Source organism: Microcaecilia unicolor, chromosome 2 (genome assembly GCF_901765095.1).
Source record: "Microcaecilia unicolor chromosome 2, aMicUni1.1, whole genome shotgun sequence".
Lineage (NCBI taxonomy): Eukaryota > Metazoa > Chordata > Amphibia > Gymnophiona > Siphonopidae > Microcaecilia > Microcaecilia unicolor.
Genome location: NC_044032.1, coordinates 129,155,114 through 129,173,194, shown reverse-complemented (window position 1 = coordinate 129,173,194; position 18,081 = coordinate 129,155,114). Strand labels below are relative to the sequence as shown.

Below are 18,081 nucleotides of genomic sequence, written 5' to 3'. Positions count from 1 at the left end.
CACTGCAACAGCCTGCAGTAGCCCCCCCACCATTAATGGGCATGCTCTGGCCAATCAGGGGCCATTTCTTTTAGTGCTTTCCATGCCACTGCCACCAGGGCATTTCCCCTGCCCCCACCCTGTTACTGGGCCCATCCTGGCCAATCAGGACGCCTCCTCTCTGGTGCTTTTTGCGCCTTTATCATCCGGGCATTTGTGCCCAATTTTGCTCCTCACCCCTCTCTTAAAGGTGCAATGCATATCATGCGTGGATGGCGCACCCAACTGGCCTGCGGCACCCAGGATTCCTGCAGCACCAAACCGGCAGATTCCCTGGGTCCCCTGCCTCTGTGCATCAGAATCCAGCCTCCCTATTATGGAGCCCCGAGTCCCACAAGCCCAGAGCCTCTTTTCACCAGCACAGAGATCTTCCGGGTCATGGGAATCCACTACTACGCCCCCATGCCGGCATGGACACAGTTGGCGCTGCCTGTCCTCAAAGCTCAGGTGAGCACCCTTTTAAAATTTTTAACCCCCCTCACATTCCATTGGAGTTGCATTGGGAGGATGTGTAGCCAGCAGCAGAACTGAAGGAAATGTGTCAACACGGTAAAATCCACAGCAAAATAATTTACTTTTGCCGTGGGAATGAGGTTTTTTACTGCTCCCGGGGGGTGATAATAACTTTAATTTCTGCATCTGCTGTAATTATTGTTTATGTTTCGCTGTTACCACTGGTTTACCACAGTTACTGGCGTGTCCCCATCCCTGTTTTATTCTCTAGTTCAAATCTCTCTGATGTTTCTTGTGATCTTGAGAAAGCCACTTAAATCCCCATTGCATAAGGTCAATGCAGAAAGCCATGTGATAGAGCAGTATGCCAAGGCTGAGCATGCAGCTTCTACCACTAGATGAATGAGCGGGAAAGGGGCGGGGAAATCCGTATTATCGAAACAAGATGGGCGTCCATCTTTCATGTCGATAATACGGTCTGGGACACCCAAATCTCAATATTTAGGTCGACCTTAGAGATGGTCGTCCTTAGGTCGTCCTTAGAGATGGCCGTCTCTGGGTTTCAGCGATAATGGAAACCGAGGACGCCCATCTCAGAAACGACCAAATCCAAGCCATTTGGTCGTAGGAGGAGCCAGCATTCGTAGTGCACTGGTCCCCCTCACATGCCAGGACACCAACCGGGCACCCTAGGGGGCACTGCAGTGGACTTCACAAATTGCTCCCAGGTGCATAGCTCCCTTGTGTGCTGAGCCCCCCAAACCCCCCCCAAACAACCCACTCCCCACAACTGTACACCACTATCATAGCCCTAAGGAGTGAAGGGGGCACCTATATGTGGGTACAGTGGGTTTCTGGTGGGTTTTGAAGGGCTCACATTTACCACCACAAGTGTAACAGGTAGGGGGGAGGGGGGAATGGGCCTGGGGCCGCCTGCCTGAGGTGCACTGCACCCACTAAAACTGCTCCAGGGACCTGCATACTGCGGTCATGGAGCTGGGTATGACATTTGAGGCTGGCATAGAGGCTGGCAAAAAAAATTTTAACGTTTTTTTTTTTAGGGTGGGAGGGGTTGGTGACCACTGGGTGAGTAAGGGGAGGTCATCCCCAATTCCCTCCGGTGGTCATCTGTTCAGTTTGGGCACCTTTTTGAGGCTTGGTCGCAAGAAAAAATGGACCAGGTAAAGTCGCCCAAGTGCTCATCAGGGACGCCCTTTTTTTCCATTATCGGCCGAGGACGCCCATCTCTTAAACACACCCCTGTCCCACCTTTGCTATGCTGCCAACATGCCCCTGTGAACTTTGGTCATCCCCGTGAAGGAAAGTAGCTGAGGGCGCCCAAAATCGGCTTTCGGTTATGCCGATTTGGGCGACCCTGAGAGAAGGACGCCCATCTCCCAATTTGTGTCGAAAGATGGGCGCCCTTCTCTTTCGAAAATCAGCCTGTAAGTATTCCACTGCAAGGCACAGAAGTAAACAGGGGATTTTAAAGAACATACAATGCAAGAAATTTTCCACCACGTCTGGGACAGCGTAGAAGGTTCTGTTGAGAGGATTTAATGCCAGTTTTTAGAATTCTTAATATCAGCTTTTCTTTTTTTTTCCTGCGACCATATGAAACTTTAAAAGACAGAATGGGAGGTAACAGCTCTGTGTACATGTCCAAAGAAAATGAAAATGCCATTTTATGTGTTAAAAATTTATGTGGGGCTAATATTTATGCAGAGGTGACAAAAAGGAATCCCAAAATCAGTCGTGGTGATGAATAATGCTTTTATTATATTGAAAGAAAGACTCTACACAAATTTGTGTTTTGGCCAGCAGTCTGATCTCACAACTTCATCATATAACGGCGTATACTATTGAAACATACGCATACACCTTTATGAAGAAACTGTAAAAGTAACAGAACAAATTCCTATGGTTGAAGTGCTCAAGTTCCTTACACAAACTGCAATCCTGCAAACGCTGGTATCAACACGTTTGCAGGATTGCAGTTTGTGTAAGGAACTTGAACAGGGGCGTAGCCAGACACCCAATTTTGGGTAGGCCTGGGCCCAAGACGGCCCCAGGAAAACTTGGGCGCACAGTTCCATTATGCCCCTCTTAATGAGCTCATTACCATGCATTTTAATGTACCATGTGCTCATATGTACTGCACGAGTTACCTTCTGCGCTGAACCCCTTTGTGCATTGTGCACTCAGTAATGAGCGCGTATACCTCACAGTAACCACATGCCTCTGCTTGCGATAGCTTTCTCCATCAGCCCCTCAGACTGGAAATGGGACAGAGAAATAGGTACTGTACCTGAATGTAACTCACCTTGAACTAATAATGAAAAGGTGTGTCAGATCTTTCCAGTTAAAGAGACATTCTAGATGGGGGAAAACCAAAAGTCTTTACTAAACAAAATTTAGGCGGTTAGCTTAGCGGAGTTTAAAAAAGGTTTGGACAGCTTCCTAAAGGAAAAGTCCATAGACCAAATTAAATGGACTTGGGGAAAATCCACTATTTCTGGGGAAGCAGTATAAAATGTTTTGTACTTTTTTGGGATCTTTCCAGGTATTTGTGACCTGGAATGGCCACTGTTGGAAACAGGATGCTGTGCTTGATGGACCTTTGGTCTTTCCCAGTATGGCAATACTTATGCACTTATCTATGGTAGCAACAGCAATAGGTTCAACTTCAAAGGCAATGAGACAGCCTACTAGGAATGTGTGTGGAGAATGCATTTACCACATAAAAATAGGACAGACTGTTATGACATCCCATTTATTTGGTAAATCTGCCACTTGGGGGATGAATATTGGAACTTAGGCAGCCAAGTGCTGACTTTGCTCCCGGAATGCCCCACACATAGCCGGCTTTGTGTTTGGCACTGGCTGGAACATTCAGCAGCATTAAAGGGCCCTTTTACAGAGCATCGGTAAGCCCAACACAGGCTTACCACTCGCTCTTCTGGGACTACCACCTGCCCAACGTGGCTGCCGGCGGTAGTCCCACCTTGAGCATGCACCATTTCCAGGGGAAAAAGAAAACCCCGGAAATGGCTTGCTCAGCGGTAACCTGGCGGTAATCGAGTATCGCCACACGCTGCCGTTACTGCTGGGTTAGTGCGAGATCCCTTATCACCACCTCAGTGGATGGTGGTAAGAGCTTCCTGTTGCATGGCCACGTGGTAAGGGTTCTCTTACTGCATGGCCTTGTGTGCTGGTTTTTTTTTTACCCACTGTGGTAAAACGAGCCCTGGCGCATGGGAAAAACAGTCCCTGTCACTAGCGCAGGACCCTTTTTCCCGCAGCTTGGTAAAAGGACCCCTCACCTGGTTAAGTGCTGCTGAATATTAGTGGTTAGCCCTGACCAAGAGATTTAACAGGTCAGCATAGGCCAACTGCACTCCTGCACTGGTGTGCTCCTTTCCTTGGTATCCGGTGAGCTGCCGCCGGGACAGTTCCCACCCACCAACAATTCCCTCCTAGGACTATTCCCACCCATCCAATTCCCAGTTAAGGGGGACAATTCCCTATTAGGACTTTCCCCCCCCCCCCCCCCCCCCACCCCCACCCGGTCATCTCCCACCCTCCATAGCTTTTTTTTTTCTTAACCTTATTTTCTTCTTTTTCTTTTTGGGTGTCGCATTGGGTCGTTTTTTTTTTTTTTGGCATCTGAATTCTCATAAGTAGTGGCAATGCTACTGTTGTTGCGTTGTGTGTGACATGGCATCGCAGAAGTAAAGCTCTTTGAAGCACTGTAAGGCAGGATTGGGCGGTGCTGAAGGTTTGTGTAAATTGTATGAATTGTGTGTTGGGGAGTTTAAAAAGTTGTGCAACAGAGTGGGAGTGGTCCAAAAAGGAAGTTTTTGTTTTGTGGGTGAATTGCTAGAACAAATTAATATGCATGGGTGGGAGTTGTATTCTAGACCCCATAGGGGACTGAAGACAATGTTGCAACTTAATGATTATTTTAAGGTTTTTGTGCGTGTGTGTGTGGGGGGGTTGCGTTAGGGGTTATAGTTTATGCTCTTTATTTATTTTTTTATTTTTATTTTTTGCGTGGTGTATTGAAGGTTATGTCTGGGATGGGAAGTGACATGGGTGTAGTTTGGATGTGTGTGTGTGTGGGGGGGGGGGGGGGGGAGGGGTATTGCCATTCCTAAGCAATCTGCATGTCTGGAAAGGGAAAGTGAAGGAGATAAATGTCAGACTTTGTTCCATTTTTTTTTAAGGGTGGAAATTGTCCTCCCTGGTGGGAATTGACCTAGGTTGTAATTTTCTAGATGAGAACTGGCAGATGGGAACTGACCTAGAACCCCTTTCCTTATACTGTTTCTATCCCCCATCTTTGTTTCCATCTGCTTGACCCACTATATCCCATGCTTTGCTTTCATTTGTCGGCTGTATGAATGAAATCTTTTCTTCTTTCCTGTCATATTTTGTAGTTCCTTTTCTTATTATAGTTTTATTTCCTTTTAAACTGCTTTGATCTGCTAGTTAGCAAAGGCGGTATAGCAAATATGAATAAACTCTAAACAGTTCAGGTCATTTTCTGATCAATCACCCTTCAGTTCATTTTCAGATTATGTGTTTCATTCATTTCTATTCAAGTTAACAGGGCAATCAAGTCTACCTTATAATGGTGGCTTTTCTATCCATTTGTACTGAAACTTGTCACGGAGGCAACAGTATTGTAATGCATCAGGAAGGCCTAGAAAACCCTAAGGCACCAGGAAAGATGTAAAGTTCCTCCAATGAAGAATTCTATCTGCCTCTTTTTGGGTATCAGAAACAGGTTCTCTAAAGCTGTGTCCCACACCCAACTTGAGAATATTTAGCTAAAACAAGCCAGTCTGTTTACTCACAGAATGTTTTTTGCACTGTATGTGTGTGCCCACTGCCCTGCCTGGTAAGGACACTGTCACTGTCTGTGACCAAAGAGGTTTGATAGCATGACATCAAAAAGTTGAAGCCAATTGCATTAACCTCTGTTACCCCTTCCCCGCACAGTCATCTTTCCATGTACATTCAAAACAAGGCAAACGAACCTATGAGCTGCTACATCCACGTTGTCGTTCATTATTGTTGGTAGCATCACTTACGTTTTCAAACATGCCAGCTTGTACAGTGTACAGATGTACACATAGGAAGTATAATAATAGAATAACTTTTCACAGGTAGAGTAGTAATTTGTTATAAACCGTAATCAGTGTGTCATTTGGAGAGGCTGGTTATAGGGACGCCCTAGCATGTGTTATATTTGTGCAGAGATTTTTTTCCTGGTAAAGGGCCCATCATGTTATGAGAATCAGGTGCTGAACATTCAGAGGTGCCGTTTTACTAAGGCACACCAAAAAATGGCCTGCACTGGTGTAGGCACATGTATTGGAAGTGTGCAGGTCCATTTTTCAGCGCACCTGCAAAAAAGGCCTTTTTTTGCCAAAAATGAACATGCGGCAAAACAAAAACCAGCGCGCGTCCATTTTGGGCCTGAGACCACCACCCATTGACTAAGCGGTAAGGTCTCACACGTTAACCAGGCGGTAATCGTATACTGCCTGGTTAGTGCCACGTGGTAGAAAATAGAAATTATTTTCTGCTGTGCATTTTGTACGCATATCAAAATTAGAATTACCACCCAGGGTATGTGGTAGCTGGGCGGCAGTTCTAATTTGAAATGCATTATATGCGCATAGGTGACTACGCATCTTAGTAAAAGGGCCCTAGAGTTTCTATTTATTTATGATGTTTATATCCCACATTGAACATGAATTAGGTTGAAACCTAGGAGCATTTAAAAACTTTTTTTTTTGCCGAGATCAAAAGAGAAAGATGGTTTGTGGGAGTTTGGTCCTTTTGGAATGCAGTGGTATATTATAAAAATGCAATTGTTTATTACCACTATTTAAAAGAGAGATATTAATAAGGTCAGAGCTACCTTTATGCAGAAGTCTAAAGTCAGTCTAAATGTGCCAACATTTTCCAGTTCTGTGGTATATATTTATTTCTTCTTCAAGTCTGTTTGGTTGTAAAAGGCATGTTTTTGTTTGGGGGGGGGGGGGGGTTAATCTTTGTCTCCTGGCTGTGTGTTTGTATATAAATGAGTCCCGGGAATAATGATTGCTAAGGGGAAACAACAGTAGAACAGTTGGAGCTGAATGGCATTTATGTTCATACATAGTTAATTATTTTCAGTAGACATTAATGCCTATGTTTACTAAGGGGTGCTATAGGCACGTTAGCATTTTTAATGCGCATAAATGGTTTAAGTGCGTTAAACGTTAACGCACCCATAGAAATGTATAGGCTCATTAGCGTATAACGCACCTTAACTTTAAAGGTGCGTTAGAAACGCTAATGCACCTTAGTAAACATACCCATAAATCTGTTGGCTGCATGCTATGTGAATATTCCATCACTCTTTCATTGTTACTACCAAGTATTACATATTTAGGGCATATGCCTTAAACATAGATTGTTTAAATTCATTTATTTAGACCTTGAATGTTCATGGTACTGCTTGTTAAACCCAAGAGCAAAACCTAAAGGTGGTTAAACAATTTGGTATAAACTGTGTTGTTTATGACTTTACTTGTTTTGTACTGCTTGCTTCCTACTGATCTGTACATCTGTTGTGTTATTTTCATGAGTGGAAACAGTCAGGTGGGCTTATAGGAAGGGAGGGGAGTACAGAAGGTGAAGGTTTCTTGGGGTATGTTCTCTGTAAAAGTAATTGTTTATCACTTTTTTTTCTTGTTCTGTATGAAGCTTATCAACCAATATGTTGTGTTTTGAATAAAGATGATTAAAACATAAAAAATACATTTTGGATGTTACTGAATTCCGTCTCAATTTATTTTCAGTTTTGGCACAGTATAAGTCATCACAAGGACAAAATATAAGAAAACCAATGGACTGTATTAGGGGCTTATAGCCCATTTAGTTATGTTTAAACTAATGATAGATCTGATTGAAAGAAAATATTTGTTTTTATTATTTTGACTTATGAAAACCACTTGTTCCTGAAACATGCTCACAACAGAATAATCCATTTGTACAAAAGAGATGAGGTGAAGATGTGATTCCATGTACCCCAATGAAAGGAGAGCTTAATTTTATTTCCAATCTTCATAACACCAGGCTTTCCAAGGCAGATTACAACAACAATTAAGATGAACCCACCAGTAAACAGGATATCCTCACTGAAATTTGGCCATGTATTACTGTATTGTATAGAACAGTGTAGAAAAATGAGCACAAAATACAGCCTTTATTAGTGCTGTTTCCACTAGCTACAATAATTGTGATATTCAATTTTATTTCATGATATTTATATCTACATAAGGGAAGCTTTCAAATAAATTAAAAACCTGTCAAATAAGTAAAAAAAAACCCAAAAACAACAACCCTTTTGTCCTCCACTTTTTAAGGCACTACCTATCCAACTGGAACAGTTTTAGTCTTTTTACAGATGGATCACACATAGGCAGTCCCTTATTTCTAATAATCTTTGGCTGTTGTTTTTAATTAGCGTTTGCTATTGTTTTGGGTGAACCAGTGTGGTGGCAAGCTCCACCTACTGGGTTCAACCCATATATAATGGGCTAGATAGCCTCGTACCATCTCCTGTTCTCAATATAACCTCCTTGACTGTGACACTGCAGTACACTTCTTGCACCCATACAGAAGCAAGACTTTAGTAGCAAATGATCTTCACACCCACAATGATAGTTTCCTCTGGAATCTATAACAGTTGCCCAAATTTGAGTGTGATCCTGAGCTCTGTTCCCTCTAAGCCAGTGGTTCTCAACCAGTATGACGGGACACACTGGTGTGTCCCCAAGAGTTGGGAGGTGTGTCACCAGCAATTTGGCATACTGTAAACAGTGAGCCTGTGCTTTCCTTAGAAACCATCTGTGTCGGTAAGCTGGGGACACCAGAGATCCTGAAAGACAGGTTCTTGAAATCCCCATAACTGATCTGCTCCAACTGGAAATGTTGCAAGTCTTCTGTGTCTATTTCTGTTTGCTACATAGTTTCTGAATAGCATGTTGCTTCAACAGTGTCTGGCAGTGGGGGGATTTTGTGTTGCTGTTACTGAGGTGACGCCAGAATTTGAATATATATATTTGTTTTGCATGACAACTGAGAAATTTGCTGATGTGTTGCATCCTCTTTTTTGATATGGGATTGAACGGTAGGTAAATTCAGCTTAAACTTAGTGTCAACAATGAAATATTTACTTTTTTTGTTCAGCTGTTAATTTTAGTGTTCAGTGTGTCACGTACATGAATACAGTCTTTCAGGTGTATCACAACAGAAGAGAGGTGGAGAACCAGTGCTCTAAGATGAGTGGGAATCCTCCACCTACAGTCCTGCCAGTGGGTGGTGCTGTTTCACTAACACATTTTCAGTAATGAGGGACAGACAAACTCTGCAGGACTCCAGGGACTATGCCTGTCCCTATTGATTGAAAACATAATATTGAAGCATCACCTTCCACTGGCAGCAATGCAGTTGGAGGACTTCCACTCAGCTTAGAGGGAACAGTGATCCTGAGATGCATCTGCAACTTAATTGGTTAACAAGCCATTAACAAGCAACAATTGGATGCTAACAATCAATTATTGATGTTAATTGGCACCAGTTAGGAGTTGTGTGCACATATACACCCAGCATCCAGCTTCCCCTACATAAGCACGCAGCTTGCCGTGAGAAAAATCCGTGACCTAACTAACTTTCGGAGATCACTGAAGACCAGCCTGTTCGAAAAGGCATACCACAACGATACAGCCTAACTACCAGACAACGAAATTCAAGCCTGAACTAGACAAAACCCAACTCTCTATACTTGACTACCAAAGTCTACTCTACCATGAATGAACTTTAAAACAATACCACTCTATCTCTAATTCCGAATATGAACTCTTTATACTTGACTATTTAATCTACTATGCCAATCATGATCTCTAATGTAATACCACTTGTACCTCTCACTCCGGAAATGGCGATCGCCATGACGAAACAATGTAAGCTACATTAAGCCTGCAAATAGGTGGGAAAATGTGGGATACAAATGCAACAAATAAATAAATAAATATACCTACATGCTGTTCTAGAACACTGCATATCCAAATCTCAGAGCACGCAACCCAAAAAGGGGCATGGCCATGGGAGAGGCATGGGCAGGTCTGAGGCGTTCCAACTTGCACGCCAGGCTTTACACCTGGTTCCAGTAGGCTAAGTCCTCATGCCTAAGGCTGGCCATAGGAATCAGCGCTATGTGCTATTCTATAAAAGGCTCTCATCTGGGAGTGTACTTTATAGAACAGCGCTGATTTTTTTTCCACTGCCAATTTTTGAATCTGGCCCTTTGTGTTTGTGTCCTTCTTCCCTGCCCAGTAAGGATGCTGCGACATTGCAGCACACTTGGTGGAACCACTCACTTCTGTATTCCCATATAGTGGGGAGAATGCTATAAACGGTGCTGAAATAAAGCGTGTAGCAGTATTCTATAAACCGCGCCTAAAGTTGGGCATGATTTATGGAATAGCGCTTAAGCCCAGGGATTGTGCCTACCATTTGGACCTACCATTTGCACCTAGTAAAGAAATAGGCATCCCATTATATATAATGCAAGAACAATAACAAAAATATCCACTTGCAATCGAAATAAAATATGTAGAATGCAAGGTAGCTGCTAGTTTTCAAACAGTACTAAATAGTCTCAGAAGAAAGCAGAGAAAGCCTTCCCTTAATGTGTGTGTGTGTATATATATATATATATATATATATATTTATTTATTTATGCATGCAATTAAATTTACAAAGACAAAATAATCTTTGAAAGAAATAACACCAAGATATTAAGAAAATTTTAACTCAAGGAAATAATTACCAAAATACAAGAAAAACTTGGTTAAGTAGTCCACAATCAGGAGGATCCATGATGATATTCCAAAGGAAGTTAGACTAAAGGAAAATCATACAAAAGAAAATACAGGTAATCTTCCCTTTTATTTCTTGGTCAGTTAAACAATTGAACTTTCACCCATGCTACCCTGAGAATTCAAAAAGCTGTGTAGTTGGAGAGGTTCAAAAAACACATATTTCTTATATTTAAAAAGAAGAATACATTTACAAGGGAAACAATGTTGAAAGCAAACATTTAGTGATAACACCTCTTATCTCATTCCTATAAATTTCTTCCTCCTTTAGAAATGTTGGGGAAAATCTGAATTTTTTTTCCTGCTAGAAAGGTGGGTTGAGATTTTTTAAAATATAATCTCAATAAAGTAATGTAGAGATATATTCATTTTTTTATTCACAAATTTATGTACTGCATTATCTAATACTCTAAGTAGTTTACCTAATATATTACGCTCTCATTAGTTCAGGCAAGCATCATATGCTTCATTTACCAATGCATTATAATTAGGGCATCAGAGTTTCAATTATATCTATAAAACCCTGATAAATCATCCCTAATGCAGAAAACCACCCTACTGTGCAAGGCTCCATTGGTATCATCCCACTGTTGCAGCTGGATGATGTCATCAGAGTAGGATCAGCCTCTCTCCTTCATCTGTGGCTATGTCAAATTGTGCCAAAAATGTAATTTCTCAATGCAAAAATGCTTATATACATAGAATTGTAGTACACTCCAAAAGCCTCTAACTGACTTGAAAATACAGTTTATAAACCCCTAGAGTCAGATGCCATAACTTTGTTAGTTTGACAAGGATCTGCAAAAGAACTACAATTTAATTATTGATAAGGTCAGGGTCACTCACTTATTGATCAAAATCCCTAAATGACTCTTGTAAAAAAAAATCACTCTTACATCCTCTTAGCCATAACAACCTATAAATCACAACACTTGCTGAGGGGAAGGGAAAGGGTATGTGGGAAAAATCTAACATCATAGAGCACTGTTTTGTGGTAACAGCTCCCTTGGACCTAACCTTTTCTAAAGTCTTTCTTTTAAACAGTATTTACCCACAAACACTATCCCTGTATACACACAAACACCCTATTTTCTGTATATGGAACTCAAAATTATGTGCACAAATGTGGGCACACATCCAATTTGTGAGTGCAATTTAATTGACAAATGAGCCAATTAGTACCAATAATTGAGCACTAATAAATCAGTTATTGGCACTTGCACTGTTTTAGGCACAGTATAGTGTTAGGAAAAGTATAGTGTAGCTTAAATAGGCAGCATAAACCATCCCCAAGCAGAAGCTTTACCAGCAGACTCTCAATTCTTAAGCAAATCTTCTTTATTGTAGTACTCACAAGAAAATCCAATTTACAGTTCAGTTGCTTAGAAGAGAATTGTTGCCTTCTGCACATAGAGTCTGTATCTAGCCATCTCAGAGGCAAGGAGATGGCCAGAACCTCAGCCCAGCTGAGAGGAAAAGTGAAACACTCAAGGAAAATAAATGGGGAAAAACTTTGGGAAATGATGAACAATCTTGATGAAATTACAGTAGATTAAGGAGGGATCAGCCCCTAGAACAGCTGCTGATCACAAAGGCATGGAAGGAAAAATGGGCTCTTTCACACAGCCTGTAGGGGCAGAGAGAGAGAGGGTTGGCTCAGAGCTAACAGCCAATACGGAAAGCACATGAGTCAATCACAGGATACTGCAAACTATAGGGGGCGGGGGGAAGCATATACAGTGCTAACTATGTGCAACAATGCAACTGAATACAGATAATACTCATATTAACTATACATAACAATATACCCTGCCTTCAAGAATATGGGGGCAAAACAGTGCTAATTGGCATTAATTTAAATTTATGTGTGCATCATTTGCGCCAGGATTCACATGCTAATTTTACACGAGGATCAGAACAGGGGGTAGGGCCATGGGAGAGGCACGGGTGGATCAGGGACATTTCTGGAATTTGCATGCAGTGTTATAGAATAAGGGAGGTCCGTGCCTAATTTAGGCATGAGAATTTACACCATGTTTTAGTTGGTGTAAATCCTTATGCCTAAAATTGGGTGCGAACCCCGGTGCCAAATGCCCAACTCTAAATGATGTTTATAGAATAGTGCTTAGCGCTAATTTTTATCGGTGCCATATACAGAATTTAGTCCAAAGTGGATTAACTTTAACTAAAATAATTTACTCACAAACCCCATATAGAAATTAGCTTAACATCTTACAGGCCCTTTAGCACTTAATGCTGACTGTGGTATTTTAAAAATACATATATTCACTGCTGCGATCCTGTTATATTCAATGCCATTGCTTATGTAGCAAGTGCTCAACACCAGTAGCAATAAGTACAGAAGTGATGTACAACTATTTGTATAGTAAAGCAGTTTAAGTTTGGACTGCTTTTTTGAAGAGATAACTTACTACTACTACTATTTAGCATTTCTATAGCGCTGCAAGGCATACGCAGCGCTGCACAAACATAGAATAGTGGTTTTTTGGACATGAATGACCCTTCCCTTTCTGCAACTGGAGTTGGCTGTCCATCTTTTGGCCCCTCCCTAGTTCCGCCTAAAATATGCCCAGACCACACATTCCTGCCATATGGACATATTGAGTTTTAGATGTCTCTATCTTGGCTTTATAAAATCAGGATTTGGACAAACATGCAACATGGACATCTAAATGTCGGTTTCCAGATGTCCAAAACAACCACCACATTGTCTTAATATAAAATGTTTATTTATATGTGAATATCTGAACTTTTATATAAAATAACATTACAAACAGAACATGCACTGCATTTAAAATGCCTCTAAAATAGAGAACCAATGCTGCTTATTTATCTATTGTTAATTTAAAAGTATGACTTACTTTGCTTTGGTACAGATACTCCAGTACTTTTAACTAATCACAATTAGAGTTCCTTTTCTTTTTTTTAATTTTTATATTGTTTGTTAACTGTTCTGAAATGCTTATTGAGAATGGTCTATTAAAATGCCAATAAACCATAAACCATTTATTTAAAAATTTTTTATATCCCACATGATCCACACTTCTAAGTGGGTTACAATAAGACACACATAATAGGACAGAACAGAGGATACAAGGATATTTTGTAAATTCTTCCCTCGTTTATATCATAGGATCCTTTTCATCAAAAGCTTCAATTGCTTTGGTTAAATACAATATTTCTTCAAGACTGCAGTAATGTCATTAGGTAAATGTGTAAAGGGCATTAAGAACATAAGAGCATAAGCACTGCCATACTGGGACAGATCGAAGATCCATCAAGCCCAGTATCCTGTTTCCAACAGTGGCCAATCAAGGTCACAAGTACATGGCAAGATCCCAGAACAGTAAAACAGATTTTATGCTGCATATCCTAGAAATAAGCAGTGGATTTTTTCCAAGTTCATCTTAATAATGGCTTATACACTAAGCATGGATGGTTGTAGTATGCGTGGGGCTACATTACACACAATGCACTGTTCACATACTACAGCAGGAAGCAACTGTAGCACTGAAAATCCTAACAAATGAAAACAGCATTAAATACATTTTAGAACTATAATATAAAGAATAGATACAAGGCATGCATACACTATTGGGAGCAGAGCAGTAGGCAAGTTAAAAAGAAGCCAAGATAAAGATAAAGAATTATTTTGGGATCCTAATTCTAATGATGAAACCTCCAATGAAAAATAATTGTAATGCTTTGCTTAAAAAAAACGGAGGTGCAGTGTGTTAGAGTCTTCTTCCATTTACATAAAAGAAATGGTTGTTGCACCTTCTAGTCCTCAATTACCAAGCACCCTCCAAGATAACATGTTCTAGGCTAATAGATTTCATGCATGCAAGTATCTCAGGAGGCCATGTGCATTGAAGACACTTAAAATGCTGACTTGTCCACTGAATCCCAATGGCCAAATCTTTGGGGATAATCTCTCTCCACTGAACACCAATGCCCAAACGTTTCATCCTGATTACCTTAAAATCTTCCTGCCAAGTTGATGCAGCTTTACACTTCTCATGGTAGTTTCAAGTTTATCCAAGTTTATTCAACACTTAAGATACCACCTAGGAAAGACCAGCAAAGCGGTTTACAATTCCATATATATCAAAAATAAAGAAAAGAAAAGAAACAGAACTACAATAATAGAGAGAAAGAGTAAGATAGCAAAGATCCAGAAACCAACACTGCATACGATCGTCACGTCTCCACTCTTGGTCAAGGCATCTAGGACCCAAAAGCCTGCTGGGAAACAGATAAGTCTTGAGTTTAACTTTAAAATCAGCAAAGGATTGTGTTAAACACAAGTCCAAGGGAAGAGAATTCCACAGGGTGGGACCCTGCCCATTAAATGATTTTTTCCTAACCACAGAAAGACGTATTAGGGAATGAAGTGGAACCTGAAGAAAATTACCTTTAGAAGAATGGAGTGTCCTTGAAGGAGCATAAGGCAGTAAAAAGCAAGACAAGTAGGGAGAGCGTCCAGAGAAAAGAACTTTAAATACTAAAATTAATATCTTATAGGACACCCGGTACGAGACAGGGAGACAGTGTTTGACCCACAGATAAGGAGTAATGTGTTCAAAATGTCCTATCCCTGTAAGTAGACACAAGGCCACATTCTGCACCAATTGCAGACGTCGTAGCTGTCTTTGACTAATATCACATAGCAAAGCATCACAGTAATCTAAAGTAGAGATTACTAATGCATGAGTAAGGATATGTAAAGCTGATAAAGCAAATAAATGATCAACTGAGTAAAGCATACTTAACCTAAAGAAACAGCTTTTCACAGTTTGAGAGATATGATGGTGAAAAGATAAACAGCTATCAAAGATTACCCCTAGAACTCATACATGATCAACTACTGGCAATATATGGGCCACCATTTCTAATGGTTGGACCAGATAACCAACATCGAAACAATTAAAATAAATGACAGTACATTTGTCTTATTTCAACCAAAGGTTATAGGATGCTATTCAATGAGAGATTTAATACAATTTATGATTCAGTTGGACAATAGATTGTGTATACCTGAGCCAAACCAAGGCCAAAATCTGAATATCATCTGCATATGCAAAAACTGTGAGACCTAATTGTTCAATTTAAACTAACAAAGGGGCCAAAAAACCTTTAAAAAGTAACAGTGCCAAGACAGAACCCTGGGGAACTCCACATGGCATTGTATAGGCAGAAGAACCTTGACATCTTCATGCCAATGTTAGCATGTTACTCCTCTCCTGATGCTTCAGGGTCTTCATATCAATTTTGGTGCCGTTTTAACCCTTTCCCTGCGATTTAGGGTTTTACTGACAGCTTACCTCTTTCCTCTTGAGGTATTTATGCCACTACATCTTTGATTTCATGTTACAAAAGCATTGTCCCAGAAGCTGTATTTGGAATTGGTCAACAGGAAAACATTACAGATGAACCTTTAGTCTATGTTCCAATTTTCTTTTCCCAAGTAGGGGCTCTAAGTCCTCTCATGTGATGTTTCTGGCCGTACTCTTCCGAGCACTTGGACAGTCCTTCATGCTTTCTCTAATAAGGTAATTCCCACCCACAAAACTCTGAACCTAAACTAACCCTTTTGATGTGTCTTTGGTCAGTGCTCAGAGGATGTGAGGTCTTCACTTTAACCCTCTCAGTGCTTTGTTGTCTTCCTGCTAACATTGGTGCTGCTTCCCCCCCCCCCCCCCTTATGGGGGCTTGGATTCTTCATGCCACTGTTAGTGTTTTTTGGGACTCATTTTTTGAAACAGAAAAATGTCCAAAAAGTGGCACAAAACAGCAGATGGTCTTTGTTTTTGCCAAAATGTACAAATTGCTATTTTTGAAACCCATTTTAAGACGTTTTTCTATGCAGTTCATATGTAGTGTATCCAAATCACAAGAGGGCGTGTTGGGAGCATGTTAGGAGTGGGATTTGGGGATTCCAAAACTTGGACATTTTTCTGCTATAATGGAACAAAGCAAAAACGTCCAGTTCTAAGAGGTTTTGATCTAGAGCTGTTTCAAATGTGACTAACTCACAAAAAAGTGCCCTAAATGACCAAATGGCCACTGGAGGGATTAAAACATGATTCCCCCCTTTCTCCCTCAGTGGTCACTGACCCCCTCCTACCCCCAACACATGTGAAAAAAAACAGTACATACCAGCCTCTATGACAGCTTCAGATGTTATAGCCAGGCCTTTTAGAGCAGCTAGCAGACCCCTGTAATAGCTTAGTGGTTGGTGCAGTTGTTACATTTGCGGTAGAAAGTGTGAGCCTTTAAAAATCCACCCAAAAACCTACTGTACCCACATATAGGTGAAACTTGCAGCCATAAGGGCTATTGTAGTGGTGTACAGTTGGATACAGTATGTTTTTGGTGGGATTTTGGAGGCTTACCATACAACATAAGAGCTTAACAGTGAGATGTGTACCTGGGACCTTTTATGTGAAGTCCACTGCAGTGCCTCCTAGGGCAGTGATGGCGAACCTTTCAGAGACCGAGTGCCCAAACAGCAACCCAAAATCGAATTATTTATCGCAAAGTGCCGGTACTCATTATGGGCGGGGTCACCACATGACTCCACCCCTATGATAGCCACATCCCTTACACCAGCCATGGTGCATATAAACAGACATCATTGAAAATATTATACTAGTATAGAAGAAAAAAATAACATGATTTTCTTCCATTATAAATAATTTGTGTAAGCTGTTACAGCTCCAGTATACCCAGTGCAAAATAAGACAGCAGATGTAAATTCTCAAATTCGACATATTCCAAACACTAAAATGAAAATAAAATGATTTTTCCTACCTTTGTTGTCTGGTGATTTTGTTTTTCTATCCATATTGGTTCTAGTCGCTGATTCTGCTGCTCTCTGTTCTCTTAACTCCGTTTCCAGGGCTTCCTTTCCATTTATTTCTTTACTTTCCTCCTTTCTTCTTCATTTCTTGCCCTCCATCCATGTCCAGCAACCCTCCTCTCCCCTCCAGCCACAAATGTCCAGCAACCCTCCTCTCCCCTCCAGCCACATATGTCCAGCCACCCTCCTCTCCCCCCTGCCCTCCCTCCCAGCACCCGGCAGCACCCAGCACCAGGCCTCCCTCCCACCCAGCACCCACCATCAGGCTTCCCTCCCACCCAGCACCCAACATCCGGCCTCCCTCCCACCCAGCACCCACCATCAGGCTTCCCTCCCACCCAGCACCCAACATCAGGCTTCCCTCCCTCTCAGCACTCAGCATCAGGCCTCCCTCCCACCCACCACCCACCATCAGGCTTCCCTCCCACCCAGCACCCACCATCAGGCCTCCCTCCCACCCAGCACCCAACACCAGGCCTCCCTCCCACCCAGCACCCACCATCAGGCTTCCCTCCCACCCAGCACCCAACATCAGGCCTCCCTCCCACCCAGCACCCAGCACCAGGCTTCCCTCCCACCCAGCACCCAACACCAGGCCTCCCTCCCACCCAGCACCCACCATCAGGCTTCCCTCCCACCCAGCACCCAACATCAGGCCTCCCTCCCACCCAGCACCCACCATCAGGCTTCCCTCCCACCCAGCACCCAACATCAGGCCTCCCTCCCACCCAGCACCCACCATCAGGCTTCCCTCCCACCCAGCAC

At 41.8% G+C, this 18,081-nt stretch overlaps 1 long non-coding RNA gene across 1 annotated transcript; it reads right to left on the bottom strand.

The window, feature by feature from the left end:
• Nucleotides 1–208: 208 nt before the first annotated feature.
• Nucleotides 209–16,675, bottom strand: LOC115462618. The gene is made up of 3 exons (XR_003940904.1): nt 16,591–16,675; nt 15,768–15,773; nt 209–218 (listed from the first exon to the last, which is right to left on the bottom strand). It is a non-coding gene; the product is annotated as an uncharacterized LOC115462618 (long non-coding RNA).
• Nucleotides 16,676–18,081: the final 1,406 nt, after the last annotated feature.